At 43.6% G+C, this 21,355-nt stretch overlaps 1 long non-coding RNA gene across 1 annotated transcript; it reads right to left on the minus strand.

Moving 5' to 3' along the window:
* Nucleotides 1-18,770: 18,770 nt before the first annotated feature.
* LOC308316760 lies at nt 18,771-20,192 on the minus strand. The gene is made up of 3 exons (XR_013964204.1): nt 20,060-20,192; nt 19,262-19,380; nt 18,771-18,855 (listed from the first exon to the last, which is right to left on the minus strand). It is a non-coding gene; the product is annotated as an uncharacterized lncRNA (long non-coding RNA).
* Between the last annotated feature and the right edge of the window lie 1,163 nt (nt 20,193-21,355).

The following is a 21,355-nucleotide window of genomic DNA, read 5'->3' on the forward strand; positions in this document are numbered from 1 at the left end:
AATTGTCAGAATTCTTTAAAAATATCAGCTCACTGCAAGTGACACTATATGAATGCACAACCACACTATACTGCGTGTGGACTATGTGGGTGCAATCGTGTGTTTAATGCATTGATCTATTTACTGCCAATAGAATTTTGCTACACACATCTCTGTCTGTCTGTATCTCTCACTCTCTCACTCTCTCTCTCTCTCTCTCTCTCTCTCTCTCTCTCCCGTTCTCTTCTTGTGTTCATTGTCTTGTCATGTTGTTTGCTTTCATCCCTGAAAGACCAGACACATTTCAGTCCGAGCCGAGGTTGATGTTGACATGTGGCCTTGACTGTGTGTGTGTGTGTGTGTGTGTGTGTGTGTGTGTGGACAGGGCTTAATTGTGTGACCCACCTTGGTGTCAAACTGCATCTGCTGCATTTTCTTGTCTCATGCCCCCAAGTCCTGCGTGTGTGTGTGTGTGTGTGTGTGTGTGTGTGTGTGTGTGTGTGTGTGTGTGTGTGTGTGCGCGTGCATGCATGTGTGTCATAGAGCAGGTGATAGACCTCAGGCTATCACACTAAATGTCCAAAACGTATTTGAAATCCTTCATTCAGACTTTTCACCCTCACGGTATTATTGTGTACAATATAATACATATTCTACTATATCTATAAACCAAATAAAAAAAATACAGACTACTGTCTGGATATTGCAAAAAGTCACATATTATACTGTATGTACAGAATAATTGGCATCTGATAGAATTGCTTTAAATTGGAGACCCACACGTGCACTGTGCGTGTGTGTGTGTGTGTGCGTGTGTGTGTTCTTTGCTAATAAAGGATGTGTCTCATCTGTGTCTCCGCCTCGCTCTCCCCATCCGTCGTTTTGATTGAAAGCACCAGAAAAAGGGACACTGTAATGTGTATTTAATGTATAAGCCTTATGGGTGCGTGTGTGCGTGCGTGCGTGTGTGTGTGTGTGTGTGTGTGTGTGTGTGTGTGTGCGTGCATGTATGCAGGGACTATAGGGAGGGCTGCATTGTTGGCTGTGCTGTCTTTGTGAGATCTGATAGCGTTGAGCTGTTCCCCTTTAATTTCCCATCTATATCCATCTATCCCTGCCTGCATATATATATATATACGTATATCCTTCCATCTGTCCGTCCGTCCATCCGTCCATCCATCCCTATACATACAGTATAGTATGTACAGTATATCCATCCAACCATCCATGCAACCTCGATCACTGTGGGGCAACATGGCTATATTCATTATTCTCTCTCCCCCTGTCTGTCATCCTCCTTTATCTGCCCTCCCTCTCATCTCCTTTCTATCCCTCCTTCCTCCCCCCCCTTCCTTCCTTCCTTCCTTCCTTCATACTTCATACTTCATTCCTTCCTCTATCCTCATCTGATCTCAGACCGGCAAACTCAGTATCCCCTTTTAAATCTCGGTTAAAAACTCACCTTTATTGCACAGCCTTTTTATGAAATGTGTTTTTTTTTTATTCTTATTGTATTTTTACTGCTATTATCTGTAAAGCATTTAGTAAACTTTTTTTTTGGAAAGGTGCTATATAAATAAAGTTATTATTATTATCTCACCGTCCATGTCTTCATACCCCTCCCTATAACTCCTCCCTCCTCTCTCTCATGGCTCCACCCTGCATCTCTGCATCTCTCTCGTCTCCCTGCAGTCTTCCTCTCTTCCTATATATACGCTCTGCTCCTTTTTTCCTCCCACTCTTCCTTCCCTGTCCACTCCTCCTGTCTCCTCTTCCTCGGTCAGTCATGCCTCCTTCCGTCTATCCTCGTTCCTCTCCTCTCCTCAGAGTGCAGTGAGCCCTCATTACAGTTGACGGGTGAGGTGGAGGAGGAGGAGGGGGGGGGCTATAGGGGGTGCTGCCGTGGCAGGAGGAGAAGGGAGGTGTTGGGGGGCGGGGCGGTGATGGAGGAGAGGCAGGTTGCTGGATGAACGCCGCAATGCAATACAGGCGGAGCTAAACCGACTCATCCTTTCATGTGAAACTGTCCCCCTGGTGAGCCCCCCCCCCCCTCCCCCCTCATTACAGCTGATCCTAGAGGGGGAGTTGCCAGGTCTTTAAAGAAGAGCAGTTAGCATGGTATTGGTTGATATGGCACTGTACGCGCACGCACTGTGCATGCATGGACACACACACACACACACACACACACACACACACGTTCACACACAGTGGTAAACAGATGCAGGTTTGTTGCACACAGATAAGGCTGCCTCAGCAGCATTCATTCAACAGTCACACACCCCCCCCCCCCCCCCCCTTCCCAAAGAGGGGGGGTGAGCATCACTCACACACACACACACACACACACACACACACACACACACACACACAAGCCTGAGGTGTTTACTTGGTTAATGGTCTCCATACTGTACTTGTGTTACAACGTGCACGCATGCACACACACACACACACGTGCACACACAGCAGCCTATATATCGGCGTGGTGTGTGGTTGGAGATGATGCGAGTGTAGCGTCTGTGCTGTGCTGGCTTGTGATTGTGTTCCAGTGTGGAGTGTACTGTGGAGATCACAGGGTTGAAGTTGACCTTCTATCAGCCGAGGCGAGAGGAGTGTAAGGGCTCTGTGGAGTGCTGCTGCTGTGGAGATTGAGAGGGAGGAGGTGGATATTCTCCCAGCCTGGCAGAAGCACATGGCACATTCAGTTTAGCTTACTGTTACAGTATAAGAAAAGAAAAGAAAGTTGGAGCATGTATATATTTTCATCATTGAGATAGAATTTGTTTTAGCTTACACTGGACAGTTAAAGAAAATAGTATTTCAGCATATACTGTAGGCTACATGTTTATTATAGACCTATGCTCTTATTTACAGCAGAAGTGACTGACATTCATTTTGTTTGCTTCATCTAGCACATTCACCACCAAACATGCTCACTAAGAACTATTCTTTTTGAAAGCAATGAGAAAGATTTAAATTAGAGATACTGTATCGGTATTGGTATCGGCCCTTTTTGGTCATATCGTGTCATATCGGTATCGGCGAATATGCCAGTCTAACCACCGATCCGACACACGGGCGTATGGGGTTGACACTATGGCATGGTAAATAAAATGTTGGGTACATGTGGAGTTTGCTTTGCCCAAATTGCAAGTGCACATTTGAGTGAGGAGTCTGCTATATTAACAGCACAAGATGAAATAAGTAATTTTCTTTTTGTATTATTATAAATATTATTCTCCGTTATCGGTATTCGGTATCGGTTAACACAGAAATTGAGGTATCGGATTCGGAACGAAAAAAGTGTATTGGGAAATCCCTCATTTAAATTCAACTCGCTTTTAACACTTTTCGTTTCACCCGATCAATTTGTTTGTCTCCTACGGGGGCTTTTTCTCAAATAAGAATGAGCCTGATCTGATTACATTTCTAGTATACTTTCTAGCATTGAAGGCTTTTTAATTCCACCTATTAAGTTGGCCAAGAACACATTCCTACAGCAATGAGTTAATTTAACTTTGAACTCTCTGTTAACACTTTTTTATTAAATCACCACAGAAGGTAGAAGGTACTATAGAACACGTTCTCATTCACTGCAATGAGTCTCTGCTGATTTACACTGCCTGTCAACACCTCCTCTCTGTGCCTGGCTGTCACTGGGTGGAAACTATACCCTCATGTGTATAGCTTTTATTCACCTGCTTCTCTTTGTTTACTTTCTGTGTACTTTATCAGAATGCTCACACAGCCTATACTGTATAGCCAGTATGTGTGTAACATGTGTCCTATTGGACTGACCTTGAGAACAAACTCCCCTTAACCCATTTAGACCTGAGGACGATTCTACAAATGCCTTCTATATCCTGACGGTTTTCTGAAAGTCAGTAGTTCTCAAACATTTCCATGTCAAGGACCCCCAAAAATACATGTGTATTTGGCCGCCGACCCCCATCTGAAAATATGTTTCAGATGGATCCCCCCCAGAAGCAAAGATTTGAGTTAAAAACGTTCACTCTGAAAGAATATATATATTCAAAGATTTGCGACACATTTTCATAATAAAAAAAATAGCTACAAGTATAGCTAAAGTATGACATAATGCTTAAAACACAAAGGGGTTATTTACTGTATATACAGTACTGTATGTTGTCGTATGCCGGATAGAGAAAAACATCGCGGCACGTTGTGAGCTTGTAGATCTACAAAACAAATATTTGATAGGGTTGAAGATGCATTTGACATACATGTCCAAAATAGCACTAACACTATCTGGTTTATCTAAATGAATGGCATCAGGCTTATAGGAACCAACCAGTGGAGCACCAAAAGGGTTTCGACAGTCTGTGGCTCATATATAAGCTGCACTTCATGTCACGTCTCTCTCTCTCTCTTCACTTCACTAATTATACTATAAACATGTATAAGTGAGTGAGAATACCTTTCCATCCCATTATGTCCGATACACCGAGCTGTCGGCCGCCCCTCACAGCTAAAAGCAACACACTGTTTTATGGAGAGCACGAGTTTCCGTGCGGAAGGTTTGAAATGCTTATTGTAAAAGCATCCCATCCGTATATGAGTTATGACATGTTGTTATCCTCTCCGCTCAGCCAAGCCTATAGCCTATACTGTCACAGAGATGTTTGCTCAGCACCTCAGAGAACAACACGAGGGACAGTGTCTTGTTTCCAGTGCAGGGCTGCACTGTGGTGGTAACTCCACGCTGGGTGCTTCCAAGATGCCACCAGGCAGTCACCACTGCAGACAAAAACCCGCTGACGACGATATATATGCTTATGATTAGAGATGTCCCCGACACTGTATCGGTATCGGATAAAAGTATCGGTCATATTATCGGGTCATATCGGTATCGGCGAATATGCCAGTCTAAGCTCCCGATGTGACACAGGGGTATAAGCGGTTGACACTATGGCAGGTAAATACAATGTTGTGGGAATGTGGAGTTTGCTTTCGAGTTGCCCCAAACTGCAAAGTGCACATTTGAGTGAGGAGTCTGCTATAAACACAACATGAGATATTCAACTAGATAGCTATAAACATTATAACTGGACTTCAAAGTTAAGATCTTTTTTCTTTTTGTATTATTATAAATATTATTTCCTGGTATCGTTATTCGGTATCGGCTAACACAGAAATTGTTGTATCGTGATCGGATCGGAAACGAAGAAAGTGTACTATCGGGACATCCCTACATATATAAACAATGTGACACATTGTACACCAAATCTTTTATATAATCAAGATGCCACCTTGTATAATCTGACCTCTAGGCATTCCTCGCCAACATTACTGTTGCCAGCATCACCTCAAGCCCAAAGCCATTTTCCTACTCTATATGTAAACCCATACCTGGCACTACGTCTTTCCTGACTTTGAAAATGTACTAGTGTACTACAGTAGATATGGACAAGAGAGGTCTGTTCTCCTGGCCTTATTAAAACTTCGCACTCATTGTCTCTGTTGGTTTACTACGTTATGGCACGTTGGGGGCTGGTGGAGGCCACCTACATTGTGTATACATAAGGTCGGCTCTCCAAACAACCTTCCCTCTCCACAAAATCACTGACATGTGGAGGCTGCTTCTAATTACCTGCCTGATGAGCCAGCATGGAAAGTGTCAAAGTGGGCATTTCTCTTCGTTCCACGTACGGGCCGCCAGGCGGGAGACAGGGAGCAAGGAAGCGGAGTGTGTGGGCGGTGCACGTGTGTGTGTGTGTGTGAGAAGACAGAAAGTTCCTACCAAGCAAGGACATTTCAACGGCATGGTTCTTCTTTCTGCACTTTATGTTCGTAATGACGAACTCTTAACACGTCACCCATGTGTTGAAAGCTCCACTTAAGCTAAGTGAGAAGGCTGTGTCTGTAGTACCTGGGATCTGTTTTTTTCATATACTATACATCTACAGTATGCCTATGGGATGAAACAACAGAGGCTCCCGAGTCTGCTGCCAGCTGTGAACAATTTTCACCTACAGTAGTAGACCCTGAGAATCCCAGAGCGGAGCTCTCTAACAGCTCCATGACAGAACAGTCAATGAATGAGGGTTATATGCACCGCACTGAAGGTTGCTGCTCTATATTAAGGTATGAGGTAGCCTTATTATATTTTCACAGCACATTAGACTAGGATTGGATAACTGATGGAGATTTATCTGACGAAGGCCGCTCGGGTCAAAATGTCTCGCTTTGGTAATTGAATAAAGGGATTTTGAGTGGGTTTACGAGAGTGTGTAGCGGCGCTTTTGCATTTCTACAGCACAGAATATCCCTAGCATGGATGAATGGATGGGTGGGTCGACAGACAGACCATCAACAATCTTTAAAGGGACAACACAAGTTAACATAGTTTTGGCCTTGGACGTGTATACACATCTTTAGGGCTTTTTATTGATATCAACATTTATTTTATTTTTTTCTTCTTTTTGGTTGGCCTCTCCTTCTGCACTCCTTGCTGTTTGGCTCATTCGCGCCGCGCTGCCGTTCACGTCCTTGTTTACGGCTCAGAAAGAATGCCTCGTATCTCCTAATCTAGGGAACTCTCCATGGTTTTGACCACATGGGCGATGTTCCGTCTTCATTTCTGACTTCTACAAGCCTCTCGTTTGGAATATTAACGCTTCCAGAGAGACTTTAGCGTGACCAGCGCGAGGTGAGAATGGAACATTATGCCTCACCGGTTTCGGTGGGGAACGGAAGTGGGGGGGACCTTTCAGAGTAAAATCTGCTGGCACTCTGTGGCGCTTATATTTTGAAAGATGCCGGCGGCATCCGTTGTGTTAATAGGGGAGCCGACAGAGAGATGGAGGGAATGTGGCGTTGCTGAGTTGGAAAAAGGCAGTGGAAGTCCAGTAAGAATATATTATTTCCACGGGTATCTTCCTTGATGTAACATGTTTTATATCATTAATTTAAATAGTATATCTCTCACATTGGATAACCTGATGCTTCCGAGGACTCGTCCATCATTTTATTATTATTATTATTGAAATTTGATTTAAAGGAAAGCTCCTTAACCCATTCTGACCGGGCACCCATTTTGGTGTTAGCATCATGTTATGCTTTAGCTATTGAAAAATAGCAGATCTACAAGCTCATAGCGCGCCACCGAGTGGCGCGCTACGAGCTTGTAGGTCTGCTATTTTAGAAAAATCGAAGAGCGACTGACATTATTAGAATCTGATCTCAGGTCAGAATGGGTTAATCAGACCAGTGTGTGTCCAGTGGAAACCTCGTATGAATCTGATCTCAGGTCAGAATGGGTTAAGATGCATCATCTCGTTTTAGAGGGGGTCGTCCTCGGGGGCACAACACAATACAATGAATACAATACATAGACAAAACAGTGCATGATTGTCAACAACACACAACATTCTAGACGTGTTCACTTTATTCTGCACCTACTACGCCTACAGTCTAGAGTATAGACCAAGGTTTTGGCAGTCTGCTTCATACTTTACACTGTTATATCCTACTACTAATCATGTATTCCCTGTGAATTCCTCCCAGAAATGCTACCAGCACCTCCATTTTCTTTTGTTCATCCTATGTACCTGTATAATACATTCGTTTTTTGCATCTCTGCCACGGGAGATCATGCTTTCACCCGTGTGTGTGTGTGTGTGTGTGTGTGTGTGTGTGTGTGTGTGTGTGTGTGTGTGTGTGTGTGTGTGTGTGTGTGTGTGTGTGTGTGTGTGTGTGTGTGTGTGTGTGTGTGTGTGTGTGTGTGTGTGTGTGTGTGTGTGTGTGTGTGTGTGTGTGTGTGTGTGTGTGTGTGTGTATGTGTGTGTGTGTGTATGGACACACGTATACACCCGCACTCATGCGCGTGCACACACACAGCACGTCAAGGGCCTGCTAGACAGCTGAGCCCAGCAGCTGGTGTGTGTGTGTGTGTGTGTGTGCGCACGTGCTCGCACATTATCGGCGGCTAGGGTTATCTGGATACTTAGAGATGGGGTATAGCAGCAGTGTGGATTAAGGGGATCAGCGCTGGTGTCAGACAAACATTGGATTACAGCTGTAAAACCCGGCCTTGCTGGCCTCGCGACCCTCTAACTGAGAGGAGAGGGAGAACGCCACAGAGAGCCCCCCTCCCCGCCCCAAACACCCCCGTCGTCGTCCCCCCACCCAACCTTCAGTGCTCTGCCCTCATCCTGAGCCATGCACCTGCCTGGATTAACGCAGAGAGAGGAGAGGAGCCAGAGCCCTGGAAGAACCCCGGTCGGGCGTCTCAGCCAGTAATGGGAGGTGTAATTGTGTGTGCGTTACCATGGCTGGCTATGCCACGTGAATGCCAATCATTACACTACAGGGATTGACATACCATGGGGGCGAGGGATGCGTGCGTGCACGCGCGGCTGCGCACGTGTGTATGTGTGTGTTATATAATGTTCCTCTGACACGTCTGGCTATATAGCAAAGGCCAACGCTAAAATTAACAAGATGCACATTATTTACTTTCGGTGCGTGATTTAGCATTTTCTTCCTCCCTGCATATATAATCATGCATATTAGGTGGTCTGCAATCCATCTTTACCCTTCCCCCACGGATAGAGTTGGCACGGGCAATTTTAGATGAGAATACATGTATTGTGTGCCCCCCCACCCCCCCCCCCCACCCTTTATGCATGTTATGTGAACGCATGGCCTCTGGACAAAGGCGTGGGCACTATAATCTGTTGGCATTCCATTCCCTGCTCCAGACTCAGGGATGTGATTTGGCGGAAGTCATGTCCGTGGCACTCGTGATTTTTCATGTCATGGCTCTATGCCTGGATTCGGTGCCACATTTAAGCAGAGATAGAGATTTGGCTACCAGGTCTTGGAGATTTGGGCTTTGCTGTGGTACAGTATAGTGTTGTGTATGTGTTCTCGTGTGTGTGTTTGCGTGTGTGTGCGTGCGTGTGTGTGTGTGTGTGTGTGTGCAGGCGTATGCAATTGTTCCGTGGAGTTCATCCTGGTGATTAGCAGCCTGCAGAGTTATACGGTTAGCCTGGCAGACAGTACAACAGCTGGGCCTGTCAAAGCTGTCATACATGGTGGAAATAAAAAAATGACTAGCTGCACACACAGACTATAATGCCATTAGCTGTGTGGCTGACAGTAAGTGACTTATAGTTGCACTTTGGGCTGAGGAGTATACTCTCGATATCTCGATATTTATTGAGCAAAATGCAATATTGCCGGTGTGAACATCTACAGTATCGTTCGCCCCTTCCGTTCATTTGCCATGCGCCCGCCCGCCCGTCCCAGGAGGGCCTAGCCCTAGATAATGAGTGGCTACACAGAAATACTAATTCAGATTCACACTGTTCAAGGTCCTTGATGTTGACGATCTATGATCAATAGCCTGTAGCCTTGCCGAGCCATGAGGCCCATAGGGGCAGGAATCTCCTGTTTCTGTATAGCGTGAGGCAGCTTGATGTACAAGTAACACCCCCTGGACATGACGCTATAGTATTTCGCAGGGACTTACCCCCAATCCAATCCTTGATGCTGAGTGTCAAGTCCCTTTTTTTTTGGTATGACCCGGCCAGGGATCGAACCCTGACCTCCCAGTCTCAGGGCGGGCACTCTAACCACAAGGCCACAGAGCTGGTATCCATGGTCAGGCAATGCCCTATTGATTGTTTACTGTCTTAGTATACATATGATACGTTTGATGATGCTGTGTGTTTGGTCGTGTAAAAAGCGAATTTAAAATTTTAATTACATTAATTAATTAATTAATTTAATTTGTTTATCTTGTCTATCCTTGTTTTATATTATGTTTTTGTGCTCATATATAATGTCCATGTATGCGTACATTTTTAACTCAAATCTTTGCTTCTGGGGGGGGGGGGACTACATATTTTCAGATGGGGGTCCTTGACATGAAATTGTTTGAGCACCACTGCCACAGAAACAGATTTTTCTGAATATTGTCTAAATGGGTTAAAGTGGTTGGCAGCTTCATTCAGCAGCTGTAGCTGAAGATTGGGGAAAGGAGTTGGACAACATTATGTTAATATCACATTACACACACACACATTGATTTACTCAATACACCTTTTGGCATTTATTGCTTTATTCTAAACCGATGAAACAGTGAGCAGAGAGACAAGACAGGCGGGAGAAATGGCTGCAGTCTGCAGGTACCAACTGTCTTGGAGGTCCTTAATTGGGCGGAATGAAATTGCCATGGGGGGAAAAAAAGAATCAGTTCTTCCTTGGCCCGGCACCAACATTTCCACCACATTTTGTGTAAATCCGTACATACAGTATCTGTAACTATAGACTACTAGATATGTTGCCAACAGCCAGACAAACAGACGGACAGATGAGGTGAAAACATTACCTTCTTGGCGGTATAGGTAATTAAATCAAGCCCCGACCCACTGTGTCCAGCGGGGTTATATATTAGCCCCAGATCTCGCCAACACAGTCAGTTCAGTCATGCAAAGAATAGTATTCAGGTTCCAATCGCTCGTCCGATGCCCCTCACCTGCAGCAGTGGCACCTCATTACACACACAAACGAACGCAGCATCTCCTGTTTGACCTCAGCTGTCTTCCGCCAACACCCTCCCCCCCTCTGTCCCACACACACACACACACACATTCGTCATAATTCGGGGATGCGCTCGGCAAGCAAATAAAAAAGAGTTCGTCTCCACCTTCCTTCCCCGCTCGCACGGTTCTCCTTTGGAATGGTCTCTGCTGGGGTTTCTCCGTTTCTAGAAATGCCATCGCACTGTGAGAGAGAGAGAGAGAGAGAGAGAGAGAGAGAGAGAGAAGGCGCCCGGCCTGCGGGGGAATGGACGTCTCATGTTGAAGGGTTGGGCTGAGGAGCCCCATAATGGAGACGGGTTACTCAGTCTTAACTGTGCTCTCATTACACTGCCTGTTGATAATGGGCTTATTATTATGCGGCTGACAGCACTGCGATAGGTTGGGATCTGTTCATTTAACTGCACGGAGGAAGTGACAAAGAGACCTGGGAAATAGCTGGGAGAGGAATGTCAAAGAATACCACTATTAATATGCCTACTGTACTACTGCTGCTGCTGCAGTGCAGTGTACTGTACTGCTACTAATGGCATTACTGCTGACTATTGCTACTATTATGACTATTACTACTACTGCCACAGCAATGTCTATCTCAATGTCTATCTCCCACTATACAATTTAATCCAGAGTGATTTACATTAAGCAAGAACAAAAAGCATGGCAATGCATCACATGCATAAAAAGTAGTTATCATGAAACATGTGTAAGCTAAGAACGTAACAGTGGGATATCTATGTAATGAAACTATACATACTATACCAAGCTAGGAAAACTATAGGTTAGTTAGCTGAAAGCTACTGTAGGTTTTTGTTCTCTTTGCTTTACTATAAGGTATACAATCTGTGCTCATATTTTAAGGGTCTAACAATAACATTATCCTGTCCATATACTAGAGCACAGAGTCACTAGAGTGGTGCCAGGCTGTAGAGCACAGAGTCACTAGAGCGCTGCCAGGCTGTAGAGCACCGAGTCACTAGAGCGCTGCCAGGCTGTAGAGCACAGAGTCACTAGAGCGCTGCCAGGCTGTAGAGCACAGAGTCACTAGAGCGCTGCCAGGCTGTAGAGCACAGAGTCACTAGAGCGGTGCCAGGCTGTAGAGCACAGAGTCACTAGAGCGCTGCCAGGCTGTATAGAGCACAGAGTCACTAGAGCGCTGCCAGGCTGTAGAGCACAGAGTCACTAGAGCGCTGCCAGGCTGTAGAGCACAGAGTCACTAGAGCGCTGCCAGGCTGTATAGAGCACAGAGTCACTAGAGCGCTGCCAGGCTGTAGAGCACAGAGTCACTAGAGCGCTGCCAGGCTGTAGAGCACAGAGTCACTAGAGCGCTGCCAGGCTGTAGAGCACAGAGTCACTAGAGCGCTGCCAGGCTGTAGAGCACAGAGTCACTAGAGCGCTGCCCGGCTGTAGAGCACAGAGTCACTAGAGCGCTGCCCGGCTGTAGAGCACAGAGTCACTAGAGCGCTGCCAGGCTGTAGAGCACAGAGTCACTAGAGCGCTGCCAGGCTGTAGAGCACAGAGTCACTAGAGCGCTGCCTGGCTGTAGAGCACAGAGTCACTAGAGCGGTGCCAGGCTGTAGAGCACAGAGTCACTAGAGCGCTGCCAGGCTGTAGAGCACAGAGTCACTAGACCGCTGCCTGGCTGTAGAGCACAGAGTCACTAGAGCGCTGCCAGGCTGTAGAGCACAGAGTCACTAGACCGCTGCCTGGCTGTAGAGCACAGAGTCACTAGAGCGCTGCCAGGCTGTAGAGCACAGAGTCACTAGAGCGCTGCCAGGCTGTAGAGCACAGAGTCACTAGAGCGCTGCCAGGCTGTAGAGCACAGAGTCACTAGAGCGCTGCCAGGCTGTAGAGCACAGAGTCGGTAACGATGGAAGTTGGAGATCCATGCCCCGCCCGGCTATGCAATACCCGTTGTATACCCGTTCCACCCATGTGACGTGGTGCATTTATAGATGCCTAGATGTAATCTCTCACCAAAAAATAAATAAATTCTGCTAAATCCTTGAGCAGTGTTTATCTCAGAACAAAATAAAATCTGAAACAGATTACAGGTCAACAGTGCTATCCCCTGCTGGAAGAAGCGTGACTACATCTCTACCAAGTCAGACCCCAGCGGTTCATACTTTTAATACTAAACTTGCCAATATCAGCAAAATCATGTATCTGTATTTTCCGTGTCTGTCAGGTTTTTATGTTATTAAATTATTGACTTATTCCATGCTTGCATTGACACATTGTCTTCTGCTGACATATTTATATGTTAACCAGTAAAACGCCTCAGGGCGAGAAGCGACCTCGCCCAAAGGGCAGCCTATATTCATGGCGGTGGTCGATGTCGCCAACCTTAGAAAATGTCTAAGTAGATTCCTTTCCCCGAAAAGGCGTGCGCTTTAATTAACACACCTCCATTACGTGTCCAAAACCTTGTCTCGTCACCCCACCAAAACAGGTCTGGCATTTGAAAACAAATGATGTTTTCTTTGTGTGCTTGTATAAAGCCCCCTAGCTAATCCAGCTGCTGAGCCAACGATGTCTCCAGTATACACACAATGTTATCCTAATGCGACGCAAATCACCGAATAGCGCTGCTCCCTAGACAGATTTCTTATAGACAGAAGCAGCATAGCACCGAGAGAGAAGGAAGGTCTTGTTTCACATCCCATTCATCTTTGCATTCGCTCTCTGTCTGAACTTTTCCTCTCAACGTTTCTTGTTCTTACAGTGCAGTATAGTACTGTATAATATGTGGCTGCTTCAGTTTTTACCGGAGAAATGGTTGCCGGGGTAACGTGCGTCTGACAGCTGTTATTGTTTACACACCCCAACCAACACCACCACCAGCAGCCCCTTCATACCCAACTCTGTCTGGAGCCGTGAGAGGGTTGGCTCGGGTGGCAAGGCGAAATAGCAGGGGTACGGGGTTTTTTTGGCAGAGGAGGAGCATGCCCCTTGAATCAAGACTTGGACCCAAGAGTGAGTGAGACCACCTCAGAAACCTGGCTAATTGCCGCCTAATTGGGAAAAAAGCCAAGGTTAGCAGGCTGAATGCACTCTGAAGAGATTTGCTAATTTGCTGGGAATCGACATTCCGTGCTGCTTCCTATAGTCAGGGCCCTTGGGTGTGTGTGTGTGTGAATGTAATGCTGTAATGCTATTTGAAGACCGACGGCTAAGTGGGAAAGCGTTTAGGAGACACATTGATGGCCTTTTGTGGTTCTGTCACTGGCTAATGAAGGCTCCGCTGACATCTATGTGTCCAGGCATCCCCGGCCTGGTCAAATCTACAGCTCCACGGCCATCTGAGGGACTGTTTTATGACAGATTGTAACAGGACCAATTCATCACAGTGCCAGTCATTTCTGCTACACTCAGACCTCACACATAGGGTAGTGGCTCTAGTTGTTGTTATAATTATACGTCCATTGGTGCACTCGATATCTGCAATATTATGCACATTTCCCTCTGTTCTTCAAAGGGATGATTTGTGAATTTTGTAGGACCTATCTGATAGAGTTATCTTGTAACGTAGTCGTTAAACCTACGGTCAATTTTCTTTCTTCTCGCAGCTCAATCATTCTCCATTGGCTTATCTTCCACCCTCACGTTCTCTGCCCACGTTTATTTCACACTCTCTCTCTCTCTGTTCCTGTCACAGTCCGCTCCTTAGCGTATATGGACTGTGTTTATTTATTTAGGATATTTTGGCCTAATTCTGTTCCTGTTTCCTGTTGGTTTAGCCCTGTAGGCTACTTCTTAGTGTTTCCTATTTTCATTAGTTATCTGTGCCCGTCTTGTCTAACCAGTCTTGTGGATTTTGTCAATGTCACCTGTGTCCTCTTAGTCCCCTATAGTCTATCTCAGTGTTAATTGTCAGTTGAGTTCTCCTGTGTCTAGTTACGGCAGGGCTCCACCGGGCAGTGGAGCCACCCTTCATTAATTAAAAAGGGAACATTCCCTGACGGTGACGGAGGCGCGACGCTGACGTGCCCGGTGGAGCCCCGGTGTTAGTCCTCTTTGCTAGTTCGTCGTATGTCAGTCTGTTTGCAGGTCTTATTCCTGTATCTGTCTTTTTTTCCCCCCTGCCCTTTAGTCTTTCATTAATATTTTGAGTTCTACGGTTCGTCTGCATTTTGGTCCTATATTCCTCACTCACCGTAAAGGGCCTTGCAAACGGGGAGCGATAAAACACGCCTATAGTTCATTTTCAATGAGACCTGCGTTTTTGCGCTGAGAAGTTGCGGTGCGACAACGCAAGCGTATCGGTCCCGTGACTTTGTTGCGCGCGTGGTCGTTACGTGCACTCACCAGACCTGGATTCTGTTTAGCTTTTTCTTCACGCTTGCGTTGTTGCGCCCCTCTTCAACAGACCTGGAGGAGACCTGTGTAATCCAGGCAACGACGCCTGCGTTCCTCGCTTCACGTTTGCAAGGCCCTTTAACAGTTCCTCCTCCTCTCCCAACCTTCCACGAAGGAACTGAAGGCTGATTTATGCTTTGTTGTTAGAGTATAAATTGATGTAGAAATAACCGTGGAACAATTCACCTTATTATAATGTGACACTGTACTGTACGTATATTTGTGTATTTATACTGGGTGTTTTGCAGCTCTAGATGATATATTTTATTTCTGTCTATGTACACTTTGTGCTTACTTGTAAACTAAAGTACCAAGCCTTAGTGACATGGTGAATAAGCAGTATGTTCTTTGTGTTCCTGTTTCACAAGGTCCAATATTATACCTGGTATTATGTTGTGCTTTAATTGCTTAGTAATACATTTTCTAATTTGCAAGCTCACAATGGATCACACAGTTACAGGGGGCGGCGGTGGCTCAGGGGTAGAGTGCCTGGATGGGAACCGCAAGGTTGCCAGTTCAAACCCGGGCTCCCCCAGAGTTACTGTCGAAGTGTCCTTGAGCAAGACACTGAACCCCTAATTGCTCCCGATGTGCTAGTTGGTGCCTTGCATGGTTTCCGCTGCCATCGGTGTATGAATGGGTGAATGTAATGCACAATCTATGTAAAGCGCCTTGGATAAAGGCGCTATATAAATGCACCATTTACAATTTACCATTTACGTTGTGAGCTTGCAGATCTAGTTTCACAATTATTTTAATATTTTGTAAAAAATAAATAAAACTAGTATATTATGATTATATCAATATTGAGTTATTTGGGCAAACATATTGTGATACATTTTCATTAACATATCACTCAGCCATATAGGATCGAATCACTCCACACTGACTTAATTAGTCTCAAGTTCAGAGGGAAAGAGAGACATGGATTTGTCAGACGCTACCCATATCTCTTACCCCCCCCCCCCCCCCAACACACACACACACACACACACACACACACACACACACACACACACGTACACACCACATGACATCACTGCTGCTTCATTTCCCCGTGGAAATCTTGCAGACGCAAGCGCCTCTCTGCTAAGCTTATTTGGAGCAAATTTGCACACTATCAGCCTCCGAACGGCATAAATGAAATCAATTAGTAATTGGTAATGGAGTCTCCAGTGAGTCTCCTCTTCCCCTCCCCCCCAACGCCTTTCTATGATCGCTTTCAATACGGTGGCCAACTGTATGCTGTGTTCTGATTAAATGGTAAAGACCTCATTTAGGATGTTCGCTGCTGTGTGTGTGTGTGTGTGTGTGTGTGTGTGTGGTAAATGGTGCATTTATATAGCGCCTTTGTCCAAGGCGCTTTACATAGATTGTGCATTACATTCGCACATTCATACACCGATTGCGGCGGAAGCCATGCAAGGTACCAACCATAGCACATCGGGAGCAATTTGGGGTTCAGTGTCTTGCCCAAGGACACTTCGACATGTAGACAGGAGGAGCCGGGTTTCGAACCGCCGACCCATGGATCATTGGACAATCTGCTCTACCTCCTGAGCCACAGTCTCCACTGTGTGTGTGGACTGTGTGCACGTTTAATGTCTTTTGTTTACGACTACGTGTGTCGTGTGGTGAACAACATGCATACCTGTGACTCTCGGGGGTATGAAAGGAGGGAAGGCGAGAGAGCAAGCTAGCGCCAGTGTTTTTTTTTTTTTTTTTAAGCCTCTGATAATTTAATGATCAAGTCATCAATATTGGATACTGTCAACCATGTCCTTAATCAGTGTGGGACTACTAGGAGGAATTTGAATTTAGTTGATGGATGTTATATATTTAACATATTAGCATAGGTGGTTTCTTATTAACGCATTCAGGGCGGGAAGCCCTTTTGGTGTTTCAAGCATTGTGTTATACTTTAGCTATTGAAAAACAGCAGGTCTACAAGCTCGTAACATCGTGGAAATGTGGCGCAAATGTGTGCAAACCATTGCCTCGTCTATTATAGACTGGGAAAGGATGAGTCAAACAGGGTGTTGTGAAATAATGACCTGTTGATGATACAGTAGAAATATTCAGGAGATTCTGTCTCTGTCCAGTCACTTCTGTCTCTCTTTGTCTCTCTCTTGTCTCCAGTTTGTCTCTTCCTGCTGGGTTTTTGAGTGGTGCACTGTAAGAGATTTCACTGTACTATTACAGTAAATTACTGGCAGCACTGACGCCCGCAATTTACTGTTATTTTACAGTACATCTACTGTAATTCATTTTACAGTAGATATACAGTTTTTTCAATTACAGTATATAACTGTAAATTAAATGTGGGCCTATGGTAATTTAACAGCATACCGTTTTTCAATTCCAGTACATAACTGTAAATTAAATGTGGGTTCATGGTAATTAAACAGCATACTTTTTTTTCCATTACAGTATATAACTGTAAATTAAATGTGGGCCTATGGTAATTTAACAGCATACCGTTTTTCAATTACAGTACATAACTGTAAATTAAATGTGGGTTCATGGTAATTAAACAGCATACTTTTTTTTCAATTACAGTATATAACTGTAAATTAAATGTCTGTTCATGGTAATTTAACAGCATATCATCTGTTCAATTACAGTATATAACTTTAAATTAAATGTGGGTTCATGGTAATTTAACAGCATACAGTATTTTGAAATGCAGTAAAAATACAGTATAACTATGGGTTTTACTGTAATTTTACAGTATGTTCCAGTATGCATGTTTTCAATAAAATGTAATAAAAATTAAATTATTGATATACAACTAATACAAAACACACAGGTATAGATATTCAACACAGTTGGTTTATTATTAAAGCTGCTATTCAACAATAGTCTCCATTAAAACTTTTTTCTATTATTTTAAATGCAATCAATAATAAATGACAGACTGACTGACAGACTCATGCATGGGTAGACAATGAGCAAACAGTCTCAATTAACCCCCCAAAAAAACAATAAATAAAAGATAAACAGTTTAAATTAACAAACTGTCATTTAAAATCCTGAATGACAGGACATGGCAAAAATGGCATCTGCATTATAATGCAATATTAATACAGCAGCATCAAGAACAATCTTTTAACAGCATTGTATCAGTCTAGCCAACATGCAAAATACTTAACATGAGAGGTAACAGCATCATCTGCGTCATACGCAATATTAATATGCAGCATCAATACAATCATTTTAACAGCAGTGCATCACAGTTGAAGTGCAAATACTTAACATGAAAGGGAGACATTGGGAAGCGATGGAGAAAGGAAGAGGCCTTGGCTTGGTTTGCATCGCGTGGCTCAATCAGGAGTGCCTGTAAAAAAAAATCAAAAAATATTGAGCAAAACAATGTAGCTGCTAAATACATTTAAAAAGGTTCAAAATGAAAAACTTTGAAAGGAGGTATATAATAGAGGTTGCACACCAGTAGTGTAGAGTTACAGACAATGTTGCAGTCAGGTAACAAGTGCCAACCTATAGATCTAAAAGGGCCATTCATCTGGTTTTAAAAAGGCTATTGTGTATTCTGGTATACTTGTATATTCTAGAATGTCAAATTCCCAGCTCCTCAAGAGTGATGAGACTCACCTGCTGTTTGTGTGGGTGGTACACAGTAGGGGAGGTACACAATTTGGGTGTATATTGATAAATAATATTTTAAATATTTATAAAATGGATATTTTTCATTTAGAAGTTATGTGGTTTCCTCCCGGCAGCAGATATATATACAATATATCTGAGCTTGGATTACCTATGAGGTTTACACCAGCAATACATACCTTTGAATTAATTCCAGGGTTCTGAAGGCCTCGTCTTGGTACTTGAAGTTGAAAACACCAAAAACAGCAACTCCTGACCCGAATGCCCTCATAGATCACGTGTCCCTCAACACTGATCATCCACTGGCTGTTTGTCATGGACTCATTCCCTGTTAAATAGTAAATACAAAGTTTGAAATTAGATTGAGACTACAGAAGTATTTACTATCATACACATACATTTGACTCCATTTTAATAGATGAACAAAATATTTCTCAAAAACATAAAACATTTGGGGGACAAGGGTTAAAAATAATGGAACAGGTGTGCATATTTTAGAATGAATGACCTGATGAAGATCCTGGGAGATTGAAATGTTGTTGCAATAATAAGGTAAATCCTTTGCCTGAAACCTGTGTGAAAGCTCTACTAGACTAGACTATTGGCCCAGCACCCACCATCGATGTGCGTGTAAATAAGTATGCTTTGAAAATGGTACATTTACATTAACATTAACATACATCAGTAGACTGGTAATGTGCTACAGTGCTGCTACAGTAGTAGCTGTGACCTACCAATGAATTCCAACTCAAAATCAACCAGTTTTTTCAGCAGTGTGGCTACCATCTTCTTGGAGACAACCGTTCCAGTGGTGGCCTTGGTACCTCTTTCAGGGTGAATACGGATGAACCATCTATGGGAAAGGAATAAGGAAAATGATTTGTCCAAAATACTATAGGTGTACTACAGAAAATAGCAGATCTACAAGCTTACAATGCATCACACTGTGGCGTTTTGTACTGTCAGTGTGTAGATTGGATATATGCATTAGAGGTTTGGTATAAAAAAAAGACAAACAAACAACATTTTACACAACACTGATGATACTGCTGTGAAACAAGTCTATGAATCTACCTATAAAGGTTTAATCTGAAACACAATATTATTCAATTAAGTTTATGTAGTGTGCGTGGGTACCTGCATCTCTCTCAGCTACGGGTCCTTTGTTAGCCTGAAAATCATTGAAGAGCCCTAATCTTTACCATTACCACTGCTGTTGGGAGGAAACCTCATAACTCCATTTTTGAGGTTTAGTAGTAAAAAGTGCTTTGGACAACTTCTTTGGACCCTCAAAATGTCTGCTAAAGCAACTAACTCCACCACCTCTCCCCCTCTCATGGAAGTAATTGACATACAGTTACAACACCAACTTTGATGAGGCTGTATTGCTTAGTTTTAAAAATATAAGGTTTTCTTAATTTCCATTTCCTGAAAAATGAACATTTTATTATGAGGTTTCCTCCCGGCAGCAGAGATATATACAATATATCTGAGCTTGGATTACCTATGATGTTTACACCAGCAATAGATACCTTTGAATGAATTCCAGGGTTCTGGAGGCCTCGTCTTGGTACTTGAGGTTGAAAATGTAGAACACCGCAAACAGTGCAGCAACTCCTGACCCGAATGCCCTCACAGATCACGTGCCCCTCAACGCTGATCATCCACTGGCTGTATTTACTATTTACAGGGAATGAGTCCATGACAAACAGAGTTTGAAATTAGATTGAGACTACAGAAGTAGTTACTATCATGAACATTCATTTGATTCCATTTTAATATTTCTCAAAAACATGAGAAATGGCAGTTGCTTGGATTGCAAGGTGGATCTGTAGAAGGGCAGGAAATACATATGGAACAGAAGACTCTCCCTACTTTTCATTTCAGTTTCAGTTGAGCAAGATGTATCTTCACTTAAAATACAATTAAGGCATGGCATCTTCACATGAAGGTTCTATGATTGCCTCATTTTACACAAAGGGCATTTTTTTTACACAAAAATACATACCAAGCAGAACAAGTCGAGGACTGGCTGGTAGGATGAATTGTCCCTCGACGTCAGCACTTGTGTTAGACCACTGAAAAGTTAAAATAAATTAGGACAAAAATAATAATGTTGTAGCATGTGTACAATCACAATATTGAACAATAATTGATCAATACTCACATTAGCCAAAATCAGCAGTCCATCTTGGCTTTCTCCTAAATGGGTTGTAAGAAGCTGAATTACAAGAGTCAAATCCCCATCCAAGCCCTGGGAAAAATTATACACTTTAAATGTTCTGTATGTTTGGAAATCTTTGACATCTGCAGGATGAACACACTTAAAAGAAGCATTGGGTGTGCAACTGTGGGTCCTCATGTGCCTCACGTTAACATATCAAAGCAAGAATATGTACACATATCACATGATATCATCTTGCTCATGTATTGATGTTTCAGAAATTGTTAAAGTTGGTTAGATTTGCCAAAGTAAGTTGTGTAGCTTGAGCAATGTTGCTAGCAGCTAGCAGATGTTGTTTAAAAATATATAGACTGTAGGAAACGTTCTTACCTTAGTCTCCTTTTCTTCTCAGTCTTCTTTATGCTTCTTCTTTTGTTCTTTTGTGTTGTTTTGTTAGTTTGCTTGGCAAAAAACTGTTGGCTAAAAAGATTATACAAGGCTCCTTCACTGCATGGCCAACAACAATCAACTGACGAACTTTGAAGGGAAAACCTGGGTGTGGCCTATTTCCATGTGGCTTTGCATAAAATACTGCATTCTACTGTTAAATTACAGTCTCTAGTAAAATAACGGCATAAGCTGTGAACTGAATGGTCCCTCGGCT

This window comes from Protomyctophum bolini (assembly GCF_963924005.1).
Source record: "Protomyctophum bolini genome assembly, chromosome: 1".
NCBI classification, from domain to species: Eukaryota; Metazoa; Chordata; class Actinopteri; order Myctophiformes; family Myctophidae; genus Protomyctophum; species Protomyctophum bolini.